This window comes from Ambystoma mexicanum, chromosome 8 (genome assembly GCF_040938575.1).
Source record: "Ambystoma mexicanum isolate Mex_15411 chromosome 8, UKY_AmexF1_1, whole genome shotgun sequence".
NCBI lineage: Eukaryota > Metazoa > Chordata > Amphibia > Caudata > Ambystomatidae > Ambystoma > Ambystoma mexicanum.
The window spans coordinates 1,650,929,182-1,650,951,678 of NC_090929.1; the positions used below are offsets into that span (position 1 = coordinate 1,650,929,182).

General features: G+C 45.1%; 1 protein-coding gene across 3 annotated transcripts in view; it reads right to left on the reverse strand.

Moving 5' to 3' along the window:
* Window positions 1-22,497, reverse strand: part of ENO4 (enolase 4) — a 418,823-nt gene that overhangs the window by 113,836 nt on the left and 282,490 nt on the right. The window lies entirely within an intron of this gene.

The window sequence follows — 22,497 nt, forward strand, 5'->3', positions numbered from 1 at the left end:
AGTGATGAGTTAGCATTCGCAAAAGACGAATGGATGGGAGGACAGATACTATTGAAATTAGATGGAAAGAGAAGTGATGATCTAAGGCCGAGAGAAAGGCCTGATGAAGCGCAACGAAAGGAGAGAAGGAAATGAGGGACGAAAGGATAAGAAGAAAGGATAGGCTGAGTGGAGAACAACTATATCGCGAAGAGCAAAGAGTACCGCTCAGTCGCACACAATATGCAGCCTATGAAAAATACAGGCAGAAAATGTTAAAGTTAGAGGAAGAAAGAAGAGTGCATAAAGGAAAGTAAAAAAGCGGGAAGATGAGGAGATTAGAAGGGCAAAGGAACGTAGAAATGAACGGATGAGGGAAGTAGATAAGGCTAGAGAAGAAGCAAAGAGGCGAAAGGAAATAGACAAGGAAGTAGAACGTAAACGCAGACAAAGGGCATGGGATCTTGAATATTTGGAGCGGGAAGTCATTAAACCCAATCCTACAATAGAATGGGAAAACATAGAAGAATTCTTTCCTGCAAGCAATGCGGTACCAGGTACAAGCAGGACAAATATTGAAGATGACTTCGACACCAGAAGCATCGGGGAAACGATTGATAAAATCTATGATGAGATGGGGCTGGAACTAATTTACCAAGAGGGAAGGGAAGATGAGCGCTTAGAGAGCACTCAGCTATATGACACTGAGGATATCACCCAAAGTAGTGGGAGCAGGGGACTGTCCCTTGACAGACTGGAGATCAGACAGAACGATGAGGATGCAAGGAGTTGCGTAGACTGGGATCATTCAGAAACCGACTCCGGTGGGGAAACGGAGGACGAGGCACAAGAGGAAGGGAGACAGTGCGAGAAGCGGCTCCCAAGGGGTCAAGGGGTATGATGGTCCGATGCTAGCAAATCTGAGCCCAGTACATCGAAGCCTGCCACAGTGCATGGCCAGCATGAGGGGGCTCCCCACGGACAGAGGGAGGAGCCAGCATCCACCTATACAGGCAAATTAAGGGCACTACCGGGTAGACAGCAAGGTGGGAATGCTGCCTGAACAGTAGACAGGAGAGCTTTGGGAAAAGAAAAGGAAGACTGTGCGTTCCAGTTCCCACTGCTAGAAAAGGGGGGAGCAAGACCACAATATATTGCATGGCCACACATGGACCGAGAAAACCTGAAAATAAGCTTCCAATGCTGACATCGGGAGCTGGGAAGTGGATACATGAGTTAGAGAAAATGACGGGGGGAGTCACCTTAGCTATAGGGGACATTAAAGGCCTCCTGATCGCCATACTTGGTGAAAGGGCTGACGATGTGTGGAAGCGGACCGGGTACCCGAGGGTAACAATAACTACCACCACCCATGACGGAGCGCCGTTCAATAACTGTAGAGCAGCAGTGTGGAAAGCGCTGCGAACGCTGTACCCAGACACTTCAGATATGGGAGCTACAATGACTCGGAAAATGAAAGAATCAGAGGATCTGTTGGTTTATATCCAGAATTTTCAAGACACGTGGGTGCTTGAAACGCATGAGTCTTGGTCAAAATCTATCCCTGTATTCTACCATATACTGTGCCAAGGGTTACCCAAACCAGTGCAAAAACAGCTCAAGAAATTGGTGGAAATAGAAGCCAAACCGTGGGCCGAAATCCAACTGACAATTGCACACTACTGCAGATTGTTACAAGAAAAAAGCCGGAAAAAGGAAGCAACTCATAAAGGGGAGGAAGTGAAGCTGGTGCAAAAGAAGCTCTCGAAGTATACTCTTGAGGGAGCCATGCTCACCAGCCCAGCTGAACCAAGTATGCAGCAAGCGAATAACCCATCACAGAACAACCAGGGTCATGCGGGATTTTACCAGAGGGGTAGAGGATTTAGAGGAAGAGGATGGCAGAGCAACCAAGGGGGTTTTCATGGTAACCAGGGAGGTTTCCAGAGCAACCAAGGTGGGTTTCAAAATGTACAGATGGGCAGACCAGCTGTGACTGATGGGCAAATGATACGACCACTGCCAGTATGTTGGCAGTGTGGAATGACAGGACATGTGGCCCGCATGTGCAGAAGCCAAGGCATGTGGCAAAATGGCCAAGGAATGGGAGCAGGTATGGTGAACCAGCCTGCCGCCCCACAACAAGGCAGTACACAAAGTCACGCAGTGCAGCAGCAGGCGACAGGCTTGCAGCAAGGTGCACAACAAGGGTTTCAACCCTCGAACATGGGGAACGTGCAAAAGGGGCAACCCCAACAGGCACCGCCGCCAATGCCCCCAGGAACGAACACTGGAGGAGGAGTGAACCCTGGGAATGGAGGTACTCCGCAAGCATACAGTGAGCCGAACCTATATATAAAATAGGACAGCTCACGGGGAACTCTGATGTGCTCTATCCTATCAGTGACACCAGACCCTAACAGGGAACCTAGGGTAAATGTCGTCATAGGGGGTAAAGAGTATTCCTTCTAAGTTGACACAGGTGCGACATGCTCATGCATACGAGAAGGCAAATTTTCTTTGTCCGGCGAGACCATAGATACTCAGAGTTTCACAGGAGCTCACAGTAGAGTTCCCTTTACAAAGGCGCTACCAGTCTCTGTGGGAGAGCGCAAAATGAATGTGCCCTTACTGTACTCTCGTCAGTCCCCAGTAAACATCCTGGGTCGAGATCTAATGACAAAATTGAATATGACAATCTTTTGTTTACCGAGGATGGCATAGTGTGCTCCGCTCCAGGAATGCATTATTCAAATGTGTGCGAAATGATCAGAGCATACTCAGGACGTATAGCCATGAGAGCTCTACCGTTAAAACCAGAAGTCTTCGCATATGGCATACGAGTGCTTATGACAGGATTGCCAGGCCTCGCGGATAAAACAATGAGAACACCTGATGAATTCCTTTTCAGACCACAAATACCTATGCATGAAGAAGAGGGACAAGAATTTTCCGTGATGATACAGTCTGCCGCAGTGAGAGGGAAGGTGGTGCTGGTAGAAGGATACGATGACGAAGGAAGACAATGGTGCACTATTATCACCATTGAGCAAGGGTATCGAGTGACTGACGTCACTGATGATGATCTGTTCGAAGAACACCCTGACTTAGAAGAGACAAGAGTGGAAGTGAGTCTCATATTCTGGGTCAAAATGATCAAAGGAGAAGTGCCACAGAGAATGATGTTGGCGCTGGTACGTCCTGAATACTTCGAAGATGACATGGCACGGGTGCCTGTCACAGTATGGACTACAGGACCTTATGATGTAGGACTCCTGAAAGGGGCAGGAGAAGTAAAAATCAAGTTAAAACCAGGAGCAATGCTACCCAGAGCGCGACAATATCCCATGTCCAGAGAAGCGGATGAAGGAATCGCGAAGACAATTTCCGCCATGATGGAGCAGGGCATTCTAGTGACATCAGAATCACCCTGTAACACGGTGATTTACCCTGTCAAGAAATCAAAGGGAGGGTCGTGGCATTTAATCCAAGATTTAAGGGCATTAAACGATATGGTAGAAGCCGAGTTCCCTCTAGTCCCTAACCCATCTACAATTCTATGCAATATACCCACTGAGGCAAAATATTTCACATTGATCGATTTGAACAACACATTCTTCTCAATCCCGTTGCACCGTGAGTCGCAAGATCTGACATCATTTACTTTCAGACAAATGCGCCTGAAAAGCACGAGATTGTCACAGGGGTATTGTGAGTCTTCATCCATTTTTAACAGAGTCCTGCAAATGGACCTAAGTAATATTGCGGTGGACAGTGTTGTTTTGCAGTATGTAGATGACATTCTGATCTGCAGCACCACTGAAGAGCAATGCAGGCACGACTCTGCACAGTTACTAACTATACTGGCTGAGAAGGGGTACAAGGTTGATAAGGAAAAGTTACAGTACTGTCAGCAGGAGGTGTTGTACATAGGACAGATAATCTCTCATAAGGGAAAAAGGTAACCCCAGAGAGGGCCGAAGCTATCATGAACACAGCTAGGCCGCTCACGATAAAACAAATGCAAAGCTTCCTAGGCCTGTGCAATTATGTCAGAGCATGGGTCTTCGATTACAGCTCGTATACCAAGCCCTTGCTCCAGGCCCCAAAGAAGGCCCAGGCAACTAAAGAGAACATTGAATGGACTGAAGCAATGGAAAAGGGGTTTGCAGAACTCAGGGGGGCAATTTGTAAGGCCCCATTTTAGGGATTCTTAATTATGCAGAGGAATTCTACCTGTTCTCACATACCGATGGCAATTTTATGACGGCAGTCTTTGCTCAGCGAACATCGCTGGGGTACAAGCCCCTAGCGTACTACAGCGGGAGCCTGGACCCGGTCATGAGGGGCCACTTCCCATGCGAACAAAATCTAGCTGCCGCCGCGTTTGCCATCGAGAGGGCGTCATCCATTGTGATGGGGTGCTCCATGACATTGTACGTTGAGCACTCACTATTCGCTATACTAGAGAAGCCAAAGGGCACACTGACATCACAGAGAGCATCCACCTATGAGGTGATTATCTTCAACCCATCAATCAAAATAGTTAGATGTAAAACTGTAAATCCAGCTACGTTCATAGCTGAGCCAGTCACTGAAGGAGAACTGATGCATGACTGTGCAAACTACAAGGAATTCTATGATGAAATCCCCACAGTAAAAGAAAATGCCCTGGCAGGTGGTGAGATTGCCTTCATTGACGGATCGTCGAGAATCGACCAAGAAGACAGTCAAAGATATACAGGCGTGGCCGTAGTAAAACACCTGGCGAATGGGGAATGGGGAATTTCAGGTACTCGTCAGTGCGCGAATACCATCTCACTATTCAGCCCAAGCTGCAGAGCTAATGGCACCGATACTCGCCATTGAAAAACATGTAGACCAGGAAGTTACTGTGTACAGTGACTCTGCCTACGTGACGTCTACCGTGCATGTAGGCTTAGCACACTGGAAAAGGAGGGGTTACCTCCGAGCAGACGGCACGCCAGTGCAACATGCAGCCTTGTTGGACAAGCTGATAAAAGCAGTACAGCTCCCAATGGGCATAGCGGTCGTGAAATGCGGCGCCCACACCAAAGGGACAGATTTCGTGTCACGCGGAAACCATGAAGCGGACACGGAAGCCAAGCGTGTGGCATCCAAAAGTGAAACAATCATGGAAGTGGAGGTGGCACGTACCCATGAGCGGATGATGATAGCACGAGCCACACCAGAGGCCTATGGTAACATGGGGCAGACCCAACTAATGGAGCTCCAGGGGGAGGCAACTCAGGAGGAGAAAAATTTGGGGAAGCGTCAAGGGTGTTCTTTAAACCCCTCTGACGGATTGTGGAGGTAAGACAGCACTGGTAAACCAGTAATGCCTGTCGCTCTACTAAAGTTGGCATTAGAGCAACTACACTACCCGATCCATTTGTCAAAAGAAAATCTTGCTGCAACGCTCGCAGAAGACTGGTTCATGCCGAATTTAGCAGAGCATGTTGCATTTTTCATGGTGAACTGTATAATCTGCCAACAGTTCACTGCTGGGCACACATTAAAAGTTGTGAGAGGAGTCATCCCAGGCCAAATGGGCCATTTCAGCACTTACACATCAATTATGTCGATATGATTCAAATATGCAATGGGTACAGGTATTTAATTGTGGTGGTGTGTCCATTCTCTAGATGGATAGAAGCAGGTCCCTGTACACACCCCAACGCTACCTGTGCTGCCAAGTTCCTGGTGAGGGAAGTGTTCCCTAGATGGGGGGTGTGCAAGGTAATGAGATCAGACAATGGGGCTCACTTTGCTAACACAGTTTTCGAGCAGATCAGATTGTTCCTTGGTATAAAGCACAAGTTCTCGTCGGCGTATCACCCGGAGGGAAATGGCATATGTGAGCGACTCAAAGGCCTGTTGAAGGAAAGGATAGCCAAGTTGAAGCTCACATTAAAAAAAGGATGGTTGCACTGTCTACCACTGGCATTGTATGCACTTCGGAACCAACCAGGCTCCGACCATCATCTCACGCCGCACGAGATCGTTACAGGCAGAAGGATATGGACCCCCTCGTACACCCTGAGATAGAGCTAGATGTGATGCCCAGCCGGCAACTAGGGAAGTTCTGGGAACAGAGATGCAAGACTATCTAAACTGCATGACATCCAGCGTCTCTGTCATTTCAGGCCAGCTGCAGCGACAGCGAAAAGGGGACAGCACAGCACGAAACACAGCAGGAAGTGCTAAAGCTGACGCAGCACAAAGTCTACATGCGCCCCTCGTCTTCCCTGGTGATGCAGTGTTGGTGAGAAACCACACAAGAAAAAGGTGGGACGAGCCAAGATTTAATGGCCCCTTCATCGTAGAGGACTGCATCCCGTCCCCTGTCAAGCTACAGGGCAGAAGGGCATGGATCTTAATAAATGACATTAAACTCTATGTAGGAGAGAGCCTTCCAGCTGCATCCAACTGCGAAAAATCTACAGACAACGGGGAAGGACCTCAGCACGTGCAGACAAGATCTATGGCGAGGTAGAAGGACGCATGAGAAGAAAAGACAAGATGAGAGAGCTCTTTGTGAAAATCTTGGCTTTACACTGAACATTTCCTCTAATCACTAAAGGGTATAAATGACAATAAAACAGACACTCTGTGCAGCCAAAGTTGCAGGGTAAAGAAGAGAATCACACATCCAAAGCCGCAGAGACGCTACTCACATGAACGTTTAAAGCCGCACAAAGCATTGAAAAAAGCCCTAAGACTCTGATAAGCGGCAAATAAGACATTTCTGAGAACCCAACACAGTATCCTGAAGCAACCAATATCAATACTTTGTTCATAGGACTTATAGTATCCCCCAGTAGAAATATCACAAAGGATGTGCTTTCCTGTATCCGACTAGTATTAGAGACATATCCATCACTTGTAGGGAGAGACACCAGTATCCCAGATTTCATTCAAAATCCAGCTAACCGGAAGATAATACGGCAACTGACTGTCCTCGTGGAGGCTTTTGCCAAAGTACCGGAGTACGGGGAATAAGAACATATATGCTTCCACCTCAAGTAATAATCGAGGAACTGACATACACTTTGTTTTTCCGCATCATAGAGGAGAGCCCAGGACTCGTCGGGAGAACCACAGATACCCTATCCTTTATCAGAGATCAAAGAAACAACAAATTCCTAAACCGAGTGTGGTATAAACTAAACTACGTGGTTGCAATCCACGCAGCAGGAAAGTGCAGAGACTGTTCACGTAAAAGGAAAAACCTGTAGCCTCGAATCCAGCAAGAATAGGTCAAATGTCATTATAACCAGAAGAAAGCCAATATGCATACCATGTTTTCTTTCACATCATTGAGAACTTTCCTAGGTTAGTGGAGAGACCCAACGATGTTGACGTACTCGCATTCCTCAGAGACCCACTAAAGAACGCACAATTAAACAAGCTCCTGAGAGCCATCATAGCGCAACTGAGAAGCAATTATGTTCATCAACTACTGAGGAGAGCCTTGTGAAGAGGAGATCCCAAGAGACTTTTCACCGGGGACAGATCAAGGAGACAAAGACACAGTTCTTCATTCGTCCGCTGAGGACAGATCGAGAAGAGCAGAAATGAGGATTACAACATCTTGTTCTTATTTTATTTTTATTTTTTCTTCTATTTTCTTATTTTCCTTTTTGTCATCTTTCTGCCGTGGAGCAGATCGAGGAGAGAGACACTGTTCTTCAACTGGTCGCTGGGAGACCGAGCGAAAGGAGCGGACCCAAGAACTTCACCATTTTATTTTCCTTTTTCTTCATTTTTCTCATTTTTTCCTATTTTTTCATATGTTCATTTTTATTTTTATGACATTTTATTTTTGTGTGATTTACAGCAAATCCATCTTTTCAGCCCTTCGCATTGAATCGATTCCAGCATGTCCTCAGGGCCAAAGCAAATTAGAGGAGTGCACTGAGATTTTGTCTATCATAGAGATGCAGAATGAACGTGATGTGTTAAAGACGTTAGTCTAACCTTTTTCCATAGTCAAGTTAAAGGAACTGTACTGCATAACCAGAGACTACTGTCATAACCCGCAAGAGGGGGGGACACTTGAAAAGCACTCGTCACTCTAGTATTTACTGAACTTTAGAGCATCGATATCGGAATAAGAAAATAAATAAATCACCGACTATGGACTTGGTCGACATAGGGGCCCAGAACACTAACTTAGTTTTACCCCAGACCCCCTGCTTCCCAGGAAGAAAATGCTGCCAGCTGTCTCTCAAAATGATCATGTGTATATGTATAGTGATTATTGTTGTATTTCTGTCCCTAACTATCAGAACTGCATTTTTTATTGGTGCCCGAAGTGTCCCAATGTCGGTACTCACAACAGATAATGAACGTCTGGTGCCCCGAAAGCATCCAGACCATACATGGTAATCCTTGTTCTGAGAAAAGCTGATGGTAAAGCAAATGAACTGAAATTAAATGTAATAAGTAGTGACACATACACACTTGAGGTAACGAAGGAAGGAAAAGGCTGGAGACAGGGTCAGCACGGAATGAATGATAATGTTGCACTGACCACGGACGCACCCACACACTGAGTGCACACAAACAAGGGCAAGTGTTGATGGCTGCAGGGCCTCAAACCAAAACAACAGTAAAGGAAAAACTACCTACAGAACGAATAGCTCCAGAAAATAGTGGAAGTAATCAAGTGGAGCCAAGTGAGAAACCAAACAGAGAGGGCATAGCAAAAACCCTCAAAAGAACAGAAGAAGCCACAAAGGAGCTCACGGAAAAAACACACACGCTAGTTGATTATTTGTTCCCACTCATAGTTAGGGCAAAGATGCTACATGAGAAGCTGAACAATAAAAACACAGAGACTGTAGCAACGAGCATGCCAGCCCCAACGCAAGGAACAAGCACCAGGCCTACGACACAGCCACGCGTTGGAAAGATGGGGAGCCAATGGTGGTTGGAGGAAGTCTATAAAAGATTGCACGAGGGAAGGAAAAGAAACACGAATCCTCCTTCTACTACCTCAGTACAGGTAATGAAGCCTGCTCCACCGAAGATCATACCTGAGAAACTACCAGAACGGAAAAGCAGCACAGACGCATTTAGAGACATAGTCATAGCAAATTATAGAAAAACATTAAGGATCAAGAGAGTCCCGCATGAAAATGACAATGAACTAAATGATTACCTGAACAGCACAGCCCATCTCGGAAACAATATTTGGTACCAACACATGAAAGAAGTTGGGAGAAGGCAAGCAGAAAGGGAGTGATTCGTCTGTGCACTCCTGCCGTACAGCATGGGCAAATCCAAAATCTTTGTGGCAGTAGAAATTGATGTTCCCACAGCGCACTGCATGTCACACGTAGCAATGTGCAACACCAGAGGACAGTTCATGGGAAGAGACGCCTCGATGATATGGCCAATGAAAAGGATTACCCGGATGAAGACGGTTTTGTCCAAGACATCAAAACAAGAAACAGGGCGCACACCAAGAATCACGTGATCAGATATGAAAACCCTGACATCAAAGGATCAGAATAAGATGGGAAATAAACCCGAGACTGAACGTCCAAGGGAAAACAGCAGAAGAGGCTCAAATCTGGAAGAACAGAGGCCAAATGCAGATCTGGTGATCAGTGGTTTCCCCAAATGGGTGGGAAGAAGGAGTAGTGATCTGCCGAGCTTGGATGGTCCTTGGAGCCTGCCAAGAAGCAATAGAGAATTCATAGAGAATATGCAAACTTCTATGGCCAAAATTGGTAAACCTGTTAACGTGGGTGAAAGACAGAGGAGGACCCCTGCAAATAGTACCAATGGAAAGCCCAAAACTATGCTTCAGAAGTAATGGCACGAGGAAAATGGGGGAGAATCAAAACTGCGGACGAATATACGAAGCCCCAGGAATGACGCAAGGAACCGCAGTCCTGATGGACCATTACTGGGCATGTGGATCAAAAGCATACATAAGACTGCCGAAGAACTGGGGAGGCATATGCACACTGGTGAACGTCCACGTTCCTGCACTAGTAATCCCTAAAAATGACCTGAATTTGGACAGTTTCCCGAAAGCAGACGCTCATCTAAGAAAAAGAAGATCTGTGGGAATGATATCAAGGATGAAGAGAGAAAACTACTTCTCAGCCAAATCAGAGGGGGCATTTTATGCAATCCCCTACGAACACAGGCTGTTTAGCCTAACCTCATCAGTATTCACAACAATACTCTTGCCGCACATCCAAGTTGGTGCAAACAACAAATGGTTGCAGATAACCAGATGGGAATTACTGCAGACCATCAATACCACCATGAAAGGATTCAACGCGATCAAAGAAGAACTAAGAGCAGTCCGGCTGATGACCCTCCAGAACAGATATGTGCTTGATATGATCACAGCAATGGATGGAGGTGTTTGTGCAAAAATCGGATAATCGTGTTGCACATTTATACCATCACACGATGAAGAAAATGGATCCCTCACAGAGGCCATAAGCATGTTGACAAATCTAAAGAACCAGATGATCGATGAAACGGATTAAGTGGACGATGACAGCTGGTTTGCGAACCTATTCTCATGGGTCCCGCAATGGACGGCTGATATATTCAAGTTTCTGCGAGCCTTACTAGCAATGGTACTGCTAGGATTCTGTGTTATCAAGATAATCATCACACAGTGCCAGAGAACTGCAAAGAAAGCCATTGGGATGAAAATTATGGTTGATGTCGAGCCAGGCTGGAAGCCCAGAGACCTGACAGATGAAGAGATAAAGGACTTTGTGAAGGCCAGTGAGTTTGCGCCAGATGGAACCAAGTTCACATATCCTAAGAAACAAAGAAGGTATGAAGGAAAATGGATTAACCGCAGTCCAAATGGAAAATGCCAGTTAATGACCTGGAACAAAGACGAGCATGTAAAAACAGCAGGAAGTTTGAAAGGTGTGATAAAAATATGGACACCAAAAATGCACACATTCACACCATCTTATGCAAACCCAGAAGACGTTGAACAAAACATTGAAGAATCAAAGAAAATAAATACAAAAGAGGAAGCAGAAGTGGTCGATGATCCGACCAGAGCGGGGAGTGTAGAGGAGGTCTCAGACATGGCCTGCACCCCTGCCCCTCATTCCGAGTTACCAGTAAAGTACTTGCCAAGGTATGTGACGTATGAGGAGCAGATGAACCAACAAAGAGCTGCACTGGGACTTGCCCAGTGTACATTAGAAGAGCTGTACCTGTTGAAGCGTCCATAACCAGACAGCCCTGGGCAGCCAGGTACCCGATCAGACACCCATACCAGCCACTGATACGAAATGATGAGTATTTACAGATTGTACATGAAGAGACACAACAAACCCTAATGGAAGGCCAATGGTAATGATACGAGGGCCCGGATAGACTCGCACATGGAAAAGGTAACATGCCAGTGCAAGCAGCCATGAAAATGGATACAAGAGACACGAGAATGAAACGATGCAGAGAACGTAAAGAAACATAGCCGTGAACCCAGATGGAAGAATCAAACTAGCCAATGTGTATAAATAGGCTTGAAATGCAAGAAGCTAAGAAATCGATACTGCTTGCAATGCTTAGTAGAAGAGTAGAGCGGCAAGCGCCAACTATATATATCTACCTCAATAAAGCACAAGGTACACGTGTGACTCCATTTTGTAAAAGCAGGAGTACGCCCAGGCGGCCAAGGCCTAATTGGTTGGGTTTCACATCCAAGCCCAAGTCAGGGGACAGAGCGGAATCGAAACTCAGCAAAGGACGGCTCAGGCCCGGGAAATCGAGGTCAACCCAAAAAAGGGAGGTGAGCTTCAGCTAAGGAGAATCGAAAGTTCAGAGCATACCAGCCTGCCATGTGAAGGTCAAGATAAGGAGGCCCGGGCAGGTGGCGGGACTACAAGGAGAATTAAATACACGAAATGCTGGAAACTGAAGCAGATTCATGGTGAAGTAACACCTGACCAGCCAGGCGCGAAGATGTACCACCGCCCGATGTCATCCAGAACCCGAGAATGCCATAACTTTTCCCGATAAGAGACTACAGTTTCGATGCCATCCTTAGCCAACTAATTGACACATCGCCCTAAAACACTGATTGATAGAAAGGAGGCAGGGTGAATCTTGGGACACCAGGCACCTGGGTGTCCATTCTGCTAATTAAAGTGGAGATTTATGTTTAGGGGTGTAACTTGCCCAATCACAATGGACCATGTAATCTAGGGTCCTATAGATACTGTAACCAATGGGACGTTGTAGTTGTAGTGACGTCCGCCACGCGTGATGTAGAGGGATGGGCATAGACGCCCACCCGAAAACAATTAACCAATCCACATGCTCTTTTACCATATACAGATATAACACCTATACTTAAGTTACCTTTCCTAACCAATTATATTGCATGATGATTTTTTATAGAATTAGACGTCAGTGATGATGAGTTTTGCCTATAACAATGACTGTTTGACTGAAGTTCGAGGAAGTCGGAGCGAGACAGGTGATCGCAATGCTGCTGATTTCCATTTGTTTCTCTGTTTGATTAAAAGGACTTCCCTTTGCCAAACTACTGAGTCCTCATTATTGATTCGTGTTGGAGTAAGTGAATCCTGCACCCCAGACCTCACATGGTGCCGCTATCTTGTACTACAGGTACCAGAGGGTGCGCATTGATCTATGGGCCTGTCAGTGTAATTACGCCCCTCTGTACAACTCCTTTCTGCTGGTCCTGGGAATGCCCATTGTTTATGCTTATTCTTGTGGTCCTTTGAGTCCGCACATACTTTTTCTGTCCCTGGTCACATGACGTTCGATCAACAGAACACTCAAAACCACCAAGTGGAATATAACTCTTGTTTATTATACAAAACACCTTGGTAGGAGTAAAGCTTATAGGTAGTGGGTTCAACAAAATAGTGCTATGACTCAGTAAGACAGTGCAGGCTTTCATTGAAGGCACAAGAAAGTGGGGGCATCTTTCAAACCCTAGTCTAATGTAAGACAATGGTCCTGAATCCAAATTCCCTAGTTCACAACCGTTTGTGGTGAGGGTTATATCACCCTGAGTATTTCACACAGATTCACTTAGAGTTCCTGGCAATTCCCACAGGTTCACAGTCCTGATTTTGTGGCGGACGGGGAAAGCTAGCCCTCCTGGGCTTTGCAGTACGACGTCGACTTAGAAATGGCAGTTGAATTTTTCCCCCCCATCTTTCACGGGGGCCTCCCGACACTGCTACAAATCCTCTGTGTGCGAGTTTCCTACTGTCTGTCATCTTTACTCTGGTCTCCCTGGTTGCAAGTGGCTCTTCTCCTCCTAAATGCTGAGTGTACAAAATGGTACATTTGCAAAAGTAGCCATTAATCTGACCACAGACTGCATGCTCTGGTACCTGCCATCTGTAAAGATTCACACTGAGTTCATAATTTGAGCTTGTGGGCCACTCTGGACTCTCATGAATATTGAGGTCTGGGTTTTGATTAACAACTCTGGGCTTTAGTAGTTGGGCCACCTAAGCAGGCTTGGGAGGGTGGAAAGGCTCTGAAGGAACCCCCCCATGGGCGGCCTCCTGGGTCAGCATCGCAGAGCGGAGGTGGCCCCTGTCATGGAGATCTCACCCCTTCACCAAGCTGCCTAAATGGGACTTCTTTACACACCATTTTTCCTACCTTGACAATTGACACCCTTCTCTACTCTTGCAGTCTATATTTCACCATCTCCTCCCTAGGCAGGCTCAGTTAGTCATATTACACACGCTTACTAGCTCACATGTCAAATGTTTCCTGCATCTGCAGTTACTGTCTTCCCCTGCATACGTACTGTCCTGTCAAACAGCTGCTCCACATTTGCTACTAACTGTTATTCATTGTGTTTAACAGTGATTACAGCTTTTCCCTGGGCAAGACTATGGGGGTCATTACAAGTTTGGCGATTAGGTTAAAACCTCGGGTAATTGAAAATACTGTATGCTTTGCCACTCCACCAAATTCCACGTTTTGTTCCTGAAACTCTTAATTGCACATGCGTTTGTGTGGAGGGAACTTAAGGAATGTTAACTTCCTGAACGTACTCCTGCTCCCTATACAGCAGAGGAGAGGCACAGAGGACCCCAGCCAGGATTCTCTATTACGGTAGCAATGGACGAGCAATCAATTCCTAGCTTTGCAGGAGGTGATGCAGGCTGGTTCTTAAGTACAGTGTTGTCCCCAAGCACCTCAAAGGAATGTCCACACGCTTTGTTAGTTAAAACACAGCTCTTTATATAAATAAGGTTCAAGGTTATAGACACAATCACGATAATACACTTTGTACTCCAACAATTCTAAAATGGTAAATATATACAGTTCTAGGTGGTACCACGATTACTCTGATTCCATTAAAATGCATCAACTGTACTCAGTTCGAATAGCATACGAATCAACACAGCAAAACAATATCAACCATAGACTTAGGAGGAAGACAAGTTGGTTAGACAATTGGCACACTACTGGTCCTGTTTACCTAGGCACAGTTCTGTATGAGGGTCGCCCCACCTGGGCAACCTGTAAATGAAGATGCACTACAAGCCCAGTCCATATATTGTCTATTAAAGTCTTATCTTCTTCTATAGTTCTGCAACCCAAATGTACCTTGTGTTGTAGAGTTCTTCGTCTGGGCATCGACACGCCCTTCTTGAGTGCAATCCCTTTCAGGCAGGAGCCGCGGGTCATCGAACTTCTGAGATGAAGAAAAGGTGAATGCTGTCAAGGAGGGAGCAGCTTCGGTCCTTGCGGTGCTCGTTGACTATCGGTCGAAAACGTCCTGCAACAGGGGAGGCGTGTGGTGCACCTCGACGATGATGGTTTGTTGCCGCAAAAAGTCAGTAAAGAACTTTGGCCCAGAAAAGGCAGCAGGTCGTCGGCGTCTGGCGTCGGCGAACGGGACATGACCATGGCTGGCTTCAGTAGCTTTGTTGGCGTCTCTGAGGTCTTCGGTGGTGTGAAACCCACCAGTGGATGCTCCTTGGTAGTTGAAGACCGTGACTTTCTCCAGCAGGACGAAATCGGTCGACGAGAATGAACAAGGCAGTCCTTGGATCAAAATGTCTTAGGCAAAGGGAGAACAGCGGCTCTGGTCTGCGGCGGCGGTGTTCAACGGTAGACGGCTGTCTGGTACTTCTTGTCAGGTTTCCTTCCCCTATTCAGGCTATCTTTTTCCTCATTTAAGTTTCCTTCTCCTTATTTCACTTTAATTATCCTTTTCAGATTGGCCTTGTGTGGGTGGGAAGTTTTCTATTATAGTTGGTTAGGCCTTAACTTGCTGACTCAGAATCCTGGTTCTGACCCAAAGCAAAATGGAGTCTCACAGTGTCAGCTCTGATTGGTTGGAAGACAATGCAGAACAACAATGAACATTCTAAACTGTCACTCTGTGCCTTTCATCATCAAAACCCCATCTGAGAGGACGTGTTTTGTGGCTGCTCCTGCTTTAGACTTGGGCCTGGTGGATTTTATCCTTCAGGTGTTAGCAGTTGAGCGGCTACTTTCTTGGGGGTTCCGGGAGAAGACATCAGTTGACAGGAATTCGTTTTTGAAGACAGGAGACTCAGAAGATCTTTATGAATTCGCTCAGGAGATAAGTGACTTTATTTGTACAGTAACTCTGTTCTTCCCCAATGACATTTTCCTTGAAAACATTTGAGAAAAGTTATTTTTTGTACTAGTACTATTGAACTTTTAAAGTTCGCGTGTGTTTTCCAGCGCGGTAGCGAGAGAATCTGTTTGTCGCGTGCGACTTCAAGTGCCGGTGTGTTTCCCAGCGCGGAAGCTCGAAAATCTGTTGGTCGCGTTCGACTTCAAGTGCGCGTGTGTTTCCCAGCGTGGAAGCTCGAAAATCTGTTGGTCGCGTTCGACTTCAAGTGCGCGTGTGTTTTTCCAGCGCAGGAGTTCCGTAGCGCGAGGATCTAAGAATCGCGTGCGTATTCAAGTGCGCGTGTGTTTTTCCAGCGCGGGTGTTCTGTAGCGCGTGGATCTGAGAATCGCGTGCGTATTCAAGTGCGCGTGTGTTATTCCAGCGCGGGTGTTCTGTAGCGCGTGGATCTGAGAATCGCGTGCGTATTCAAGTGCGCGTGTGTTTTTCCAGCGCGGGTATTCAGTAGCGCGTGGATCTGAGAATCGCGTGCGTTTTTATGTGCGCGTGTTTTCTATGGCGCTTGTGCTTCTATGCGAGAAAACTTTTTGTCGCGTGTGAACTAAAGAGCGCGTGTGTTTTCTGACGCGTTAATCTAAGAACCGCGTGAGATTATTGTCGCGCGTGTGGTTTCTAGCGCGTGTCCTTTTTTTCCGCGTGTATTCGTTCGTGGGTGAACTTTTTGCGCGCGTTCTTCAATCCAGGAGGATTTCAACGAGAAGCTCATGTGTATGGACATAATTCTCACGTGTATTCTTCAAGGATTGAAAAACTCAACAGAAGTGTAAATAGTTTGAACAGCTTTGAGAGAAAATAAGAAAGAATCTATATAAGACAATTTAACTGGAGATCAGTGCATTTTGGAAAAGAGACAACGAACTAAGCTTTCCAGAATGGCTTCAAGTAAGAAGTTGCTATAAACTTCATGAGTCTCAAGTAAGAGAGATTTTCAGCTTCTTACAAACTTCTCTAAGAAATTTCAAGAGAAGAACCAGGTATGAGTCTTAATTATTAGTTAAGGATTTAATGTTTTCCCATTCATAAGGTTAGTAAGTAAATAAAGGAATTGTATTTGCTTTTCTTATATCCTCTGCAGGTTCAGCTCTGATTAGCCTTGACGCAGTCTGCCTGGTGTTGTTTTGTTATCCACTTCCCCCTTTCCCTTTGGGGTGTGGTTAACAGAGCTGAATTAAAATCTAGTTCTGGGAATTACATTTCAGGGGGATTGTCGGGGGTTCAGCAGCTTCTGTGGACACAGGACCTCTCAGCCTGACAGAATGAAAAGCCAATAATTTAGTCCGCCCGAGCTGTCATGAACCCAGACGAATCCATGGAGATGTTAGGATCTTTGATCAGGGAGTTACGGGAGGAGTTGAAAATATCTCGGGATGAAAATGCATTACTTAGTCACAAGGTGGATGACTTGAGTGTTAAAGTTACACTAATTCAACAGAGGGGAGTAAGGAGAGAGGATGAGGTTTCAGGGGGCGCTGGTTCTCCACCAGAGTTAGAAAGGGAAGATGAAGATCATTTACCACCAATACAACGGGCGCCTCCAGTGACAGAAGGGGTAAGGAGTTTAATTATGCCAGTTCCTTTGGCGCCTCCAGAACGTTATCATGGGGATCATAAGAGGTTTAGGGTGTTTTTGACACAATGTGAATTACATTTTATGAGCAGACCAGAATTATTTCCATCGGATGCTTCTAAGATAACTTTTATGTTGTCCTATCTTTCTGGGGAGGCATCTGCTTGGGCTGGGTTGTTGGTGAGTCAAAAGAGTGCGGTTTTAGGAAACTACACTAGTTTTTTAGAGACTTTCCGAAAGATGTTTGATAGAAGACAGTTATCTCTGGAAGTGGATGGTGAACTTTTAGAACTAAAGCAAGGAAATAGAGACTTGGTTGCTTATATAACACAATTTAAGTCCCTTGTGTTAGAAAGCAAGTGGCCAGAGGTTAAACAGGCTTCGTTGTTTTATCGGGGCCTTAGAGATGAGTTAAAAGATGCATTGTCTGGAGTAGTTGAACGCCCTTCTACTTGTGAAGGTCTGATTGATTTGGTTATTCAATTGGACTTTCGTTTGAGTGAAAGGAAGGCAGAGAGCCGTCATTGTGGGAGTGATGTCAAGTCTCTAGTTAGAGTAGATAAACCTAAAGTAGAGAGTAGATCCAAAGGTAATAATCCATCTTCTAGAATCAGAGGTCCTTTAACAGTGGAAGAAAAGACTAGGAGGAGAGAAAACAATCTGTGTTTATATTGTGGAAGAGGTGGGCACTTTTTAGGAAACTGTCCGTACACCCCCAAGAAGACTTCTTCCTCAGCAGTCAAGGTACAACAGATCGCCAATACGGTGCAGACAGCGGTTCCTCATATAACCGTAAATGTATCCTTATTTTTTGAGTTGGAATGTAAGGGAAATGGTCCCGTAATAATTGACTCTGGAGCCACTGGAAATTTTATGGATTGGGGGTTGGCAAAATCTTTGGGAATTCCAATTATTCAGAAGGAGGTTGTAGAGCAGGCTAGGGCTGTTGATGGTACGTATCTATCTTCGGGGCCAATTACTCATAGGACTGGTTCTTTAACTTTGGAGTTATCAGGAGGTCACAAAGAGATAATTTCGTTTGAGTTAATTGATGCTCCTTTGTTGAAGATCATCTTGGGTATGCCTTGGCTTACTCTCCATAATCCCCTGATTGATTGGAGTGCTAGAACAATTGACATGCAGTCAGAGTTTTGTAAGGAGAATTGCTTTGCAGGAAGTCTCTTAGGGGAAGATGTAAAACAAAGTAATTCTGTGTCAAGTTTTCTGGCTGAGACTGGAATTGGATGTCATGAACTGGAGCCAGGAACAATTTTGCCTAGTAGTAGGGTATATGCTCTTACTGAGAAAGAGAATGATTATTTAAAAGAATATTTGTCGGAAAATTTGGCCAAAGGGTTTATTCGTCATTCTAAGTCACCGGCGGCCTCTCCTTTATTTTTTGTACCAAAACCGGATCGCACGCTTCGGACTTGCATAGATTATAGAGCAGTTAACAAAGTCACTATTAAGAACCGGTATCCTCTTCCTCTCATCTCGGAAATGCTTAATCAAATACAAGGAGCAAATATTTTCTCTAAATTAGATTTGAGAGGAGCTTATCATCTTGTACGTGTGCAGGAGGGGGACGAATGGAAAACAGCGTTTAAGACCAGGTTTGGGCTGTTTGAATATCAAGTTATGCCATTCGGTCTATGTAATGCTCCAGCGGCTTTCCAATTTTTCATTCATGAAGTTTTTAGAGCATACCTGGATATTTTTGTTGTGGTGTATATCGATGATATTTTGATTTTCTCTTCTGACCTGGATCAACATCAGAAACATGTACGCTTAGTCTTACAAAAGCTGCGAGAAAACCATTTGTTTGCCAAATTGGAAAAAAGTCAATTCCATACAGATTCTGTGGAGTTTTTAGGTTTTATAATTTCACCTAAGGGTTAAGAAATGAATCCTAAAAAGGTGCAAGCAGTTCTTGAATGGCCCTCGCCTACTAAGGTTAAAGAAATACAAAGTTTTTTAGGGTTTGCCAATTTTTATAGGAGATTTATAAAAGGTTTTTCTCGGCTGGTTGCTCCTATAACGAGACTTTTGAAAAAAGGAGTGAAATTTGACTGGGACCTTGAAGCAGAAAAAGCTTTTCAAGAGTTAAAACAAAGATTTACTTCTAGTCCAATTCTAATTCATCCAGATCTCTCTAAACCTTTTTTTGTGGAGGCGGACGCTTCAAATTTGGCGTTGGGGGCGGTGCTTTCTCAAAGGAATGAAACTACTGGTCAAATACATCCAGTTGCTTTTTTTTCTAGGAAGTTTTCTGCTGCTGAAGTGAACTACACAATTGCTGATCGTGAACTATTAGCCATAAAGTCCGCTTTTGAAGAATGGAGACATTTTCTAAAAGGAGCAAGACATACAGTAACAGTCCTTACTGATCATCGAAATTTATTGTTTTTAAAATCTGCAAGAACTTTGTCTCCACGACAACTTCGTTGGTCCTTATTCTTTGCCGATTATGATTTCATTGTGACTTTTAAACCCGGAAGTCAGAACAAAAAGGCTGATGCGTTATCCCGCCAATTTCCTGGAAGTGAGGAGAGAGAGATTCTAGAACCAGAACCTATAATTGCTCCAGAACGTTTTTTGTTAGCTGGAGCCATTAAAGAAATGGATTTCTTGAATGAAGTTCGTCAGAATATGTCTTTGCAGAAGATGGAGGAGTGGGTGAGACTGGATCCAGCCAGAAGTTTGAAAGACGATCTACCTTATTTAGATAACAAGCTTTATGTACCTACTGAAAAGTTAAGAGAAAAGGTTTAGAGAAATTGTCATGAATCCATTTTATCTGGACATCCTGGTTTCAGAAAAACTCTGGAATTGGTTCGAAGAAATTTTTGGTGGGAAAAAATTCGCCAAGACACTTTGAACTTTGTAAAAACTTGTGTAGTCTGTGCACAAGCAAAAAGTCAAGTTGGGAAGCCGCATGGTTTATTGGAGCCGTTGCCTGTTCCTCCTCGTCCTTGGCACACTATTTCTATGGATTTCATAGTTGATCTCCCTCAAGATAAAGGTTGTACTACCATTCTTGTTGTGGTCGATCTTCTTACGAAAGAAGCACATTTTTTACCAATGGAGGGAGAGGTTACCGCGGAAAAACTGGCTCATAGTTTTTTGCAAGGTATAGCTAGACTACATGGACTTCCAAGTCAAGTTATCTCTGACAGGGGATCTCAATTTATTTCAAAATTCTGGAGGGCTTTCTGTAAGAAACTTGGAGTGGAAGTTAGTTTGACTTCTGGGTATCATCCGGAGAGTAATGGACAAGTGGAGAGAGTAAATCAAGAATTGGAGAAGTTTTTAAGGTGTTATTTACAAGCTAGAGAGGAATGGGTGGATTTGGTGTGGTTGGCCGAATTCTCTTACAACAATTGTGGTAAAGATGCTACTTCTATGTCCCCTTTCTTTTTGGGTCGGGGGTTTCATCCTCGCTTTCTGAGTTTTGAGGTGTTGGAGGATTCAGGGAATCCTAGAGTGGAAGATCGTTTGTTGTTAATGAAAAATAACTTGGATAGAGCAAAAAAGGTGCTGGGAGAAAACAAGTTGAAATATAAAAGGTGTGCAGATTTGAGAAGGAAGGCTGGTCCTGAATATAAGGTGGGAGACTTAGTTTGGCTTTCTACACGATACCTGAAAATTAAGGGAAAGAATAAGTTCAGTCCACGATTTGTAGGCCCTTTTGAGGTAGAAAGAATCATCAACCCTGTGGCAGTACGATTGAAATTACCCAAGCAATTGAAGGTACATCCTACTTTCCATGTTAGTCTTCTTAAACCAGTTTGTTCAGGAACTAGATTTAGAACACCACCTTCCCCTGTGATTTTGGAGGATTCATCTGAGGAATTTGTGGTTAAACAAATTTTGGATTCCAGGAAAGTGAGGGGAAGGTTGCAGTATTTAATTGATTGGGAGGGATATGGACCTGAGGAACGATCATGGGAAGATTCAGTTGATGTACATGCCCCCCGTTTAGTTGCTAAGTTTCACGCAAAAAATCCACATAAGGTAGGCCCAGAGACTGGGCATTAGGAGGGGGGTACTGTCAGGTTTCCTTCCCCTATTCAGGCTATCTTTTTCCTCATTTAAGTTTCCTTCTCCTTATTTCACTTTAATTATCCTTTTCAGATTGGCCTTGTGTGGGTGGGAAGTTTTCTATTATAGTTGGTTAGGCCTTAACTTGCTGACTCAGAATCCTGGTTCTGACCCAAAGCAAAATGGAGTCTCACAGTGTCAGCTCTGATTGGTTGGAAGACAATGCAGAACAACAATGAACATTCTAAACTGTCACTCTGTGCCTTTCATCATCAAAACCCCATCTGAGAGGACGTGTTTTGTGGCTGCTCCTGCTTTAGACTTGGGCCTGGTGGATTTTATCCTTCAGGTGTTAGCAGTTGAGCGGCTACTTTCTTGGGGGTTCCGGGAGAAGACATCAGTTGACAGGAATTCGTTTTTGAAGACAGGAGACTCAGAAGATCTTTATGAATTCGCTCAGGAGATAAGTGACTTTATTTGTACAGTAACTCTGTTCTTCCCCAATGACATTTTCCTTGAAAACATTTGAGAAAAGTTATTTTTTGTACTAGTACTATTGAACTTTTAAAGTTCGCGTGTGTTTTCCAGCGCGGTAGCGAGAGAATCTGTTTGTCGCGTGTGACTTCAAGTGCGCGTGTGTTTCCCAGCGCGGAAGCTCGAAAATCTGTTGGTAGCGTTCGACTTCAAGTGCGCGTGTGTTTCCCAGCGCGGAAGCTCGAAAATCTGTTGGTCGCGTTCGACTTCAAGTGCGCGTGTGTTTCCCAGCGCAGTAGCGTGAGAATCTGTCTGTCGCGTGCGACTTCAAGTGCGCGTGTGTTTTTCCAGCGCAGGAGTTCCGTAGCGCGAGGATCTAAGAATCGCGTGCGTATTCAAGTGCGCGTGTGTTTTTCCAGCGCGGGTGTTCTGTAGCGCGTGGATCTGAGAATCGCGTGCGTATTCAAGTGCGCGTGTGTTATTCCAGCGCGGGTGTTCTGTAGCGCGTGGATCTGAGAATCGCGTGCGTTTTTATGTGCGCGTGTTTTCTATGGCGCTTGTGCTTCTATGCGAGAAAACTTTTTGTCGCGTGTGAACTAAAGAGCGCGTGTGTTTTCTGACGCGTTAATCTAAGAACCGCGTGAGATTATTGTCGCGCGTGTGGTTTCTAGCGCGTGTCCTTTTTTTCCGCGTGTATTCGTTCGTGGGTGAACTTTTTGCGCGCGTTCTTCAATCCAGGAGGATT